Consider the following 1,965-nt stretch of genomic DNA (forward strand, 5'->3'; position numbering starts at 1 on the left):
CCAAGCCTCTTACGGTCGGTCGATCGTTGTACAGTGATATTATGTATCCTTACTAGGGTACCCCATAGTTCACGACTTCAAGTCGGATACTTGTCCAACAAGGCATCAACATAACAATACTTTCACAACATCATCTTTATACTATTTAAGACATGATCTCATTCCACAACTTTATACCACAACACCCTACCCAGGTTCATCGCATTGTTCCCAATCTCATCTTATTTCAATCTTTCCACACTATGCCTCGCCCAAGCGGGGACTAGTCGCCCCAGGCGACAATTCGTCTTTAAATCCCAAATAAACTGGAACTTTCCTTGCCCAGACGAAAGTATTATCGCTCAAGCGAGACCTCATTAAAATTCTGGTTTTTTTTTTAATTTTTTTTTTAAATTTGTTTTTTTTTTCCCAAACGGGCTTTTGCTCGCCCAAGCGAGAAAATTCTCAATTTTCATTGAAATCCTGGGCATTTTTCGCCTAAGCGAGACCCTTGCTCGCCCGAGCGAGGATTTGGCGCCCGGGCGAGGGAGTTCCAGAACCAAAACTTCCCCTCGCCCACTCCTCGCCCAAGCGAGACTGTGCTCGCCCAGGCGAGAGTTTCTCGCCCAAGCGACAGGGACTTGGACAGAATACCAATTTTTGCTCTTTTCGACAACCGAAACATATTTAAACTTAGTTTTTCAAACACCTGCACTCAGAAAAGTTTCCAACAACATTCATATACAATATTCAACACATTTCATCAACAATCATATATATTCAAAATATTCAAACATACAAAATCTTGGGTTTCTTAAAACCCAAGTTAACTCCAAAACCTTTGAGATGGTTTAGGAGATCCGGGTGTCATATTCGGACACCACTATGTCACGATGTGTTCTCTCTCACATACAATATTCAATACATTTCCTCAACAAACATATATCTTCACAAACATATATCTTCACAAACATCCAAACATAAAATATTGGGTTTCTTAAAACCCATGTTAACTCCAAAACCTTTGAGATGGTTTAGGAGATCCGGGTGTCATATTCGGACACCACTATGTCACGATGTGTTCTCTCTCACCTTAATGAAGCGTGCTTTAACTCGTCAANAAAAAAACAAAATTTATGTAATACAACATTATAACAACTCCATGAACACAAGTTGTTCATGGTTTCAACAAAATATTTTCATAAGTTCAAGAACATCATCATTTTCGGTTTTGAGAAGAAAATGAGTTAGAAAGCGTTTTAGAAAATTTCAACGGTTGAATATGTTCATGACATGCTCATGAACATCATACTTAAATCTCATCAACATCCATTGGTTGAATGTTGAGAGATCAAGGATTGAAGATAGAAGAAGAATGGAGAAATGAGAGAAAAGTGAAGAGAGGTTTTACCTTCTCTTAGAAAACTTTGCAAATGAAAGAGTGTAAGAGTGAGAAGTGAAGTGTGAAGGTTAAAGGGGAGAGGGAAATCTGATTTCCCTCCTAGGCAATCATGAAAATCTCCTAGGGTGGCTCTCCTAGGGTGGCTAATGGTGAGATTGAGTGATGTGAGGTTTACTTTATGGAAGTCAACTTTTGCATCCTAATGCGAAATGACCCCTCACGGATACGTGCGATAAACATGCTCGATTATTATCGGCTAATACCAGATCTGATATTATAAATCGCCCGATCGTAATATCCGATTAGAATTTCAGATTTCGGCATTCCGAGTGAAATATATTTAGAAAATAGGTATGGGTGTATTCAGGGTCTATATTGACTCGAAATGAAATTACGAAGCCAACGGTGCGATCGGAATTCGATTCCGAGTTACGGAACTCAAAAACCACTTTTTGAGCCGTAGTGGGTGGATTTCGGCCCCGACAGTGATCCAGAACCGACTGTCTCCGAAAATTACCAAAATTTACCACAAAATAGGAAATAATATTTCAAGACTAAAACTCAACTAGAGTTTCGTCTAATTC

The sequence above is a fragment of the Lupinus angustifolius genome, chromosome LG11 (genome assembly GCF_001865875.1).
Source record: "Lupinus angustifolius cultivar Tanjil chromosome LG11, LupAngTanjil_v1.0, whole genome shotgun sequence".
Classification (NCBI taxonomy): Eukaryota; Viridiplantae; Streptophyta; class Magnoliopsida; order Fabales; family Fabaceae; genus Lupinus; species Lupinus angustifolius.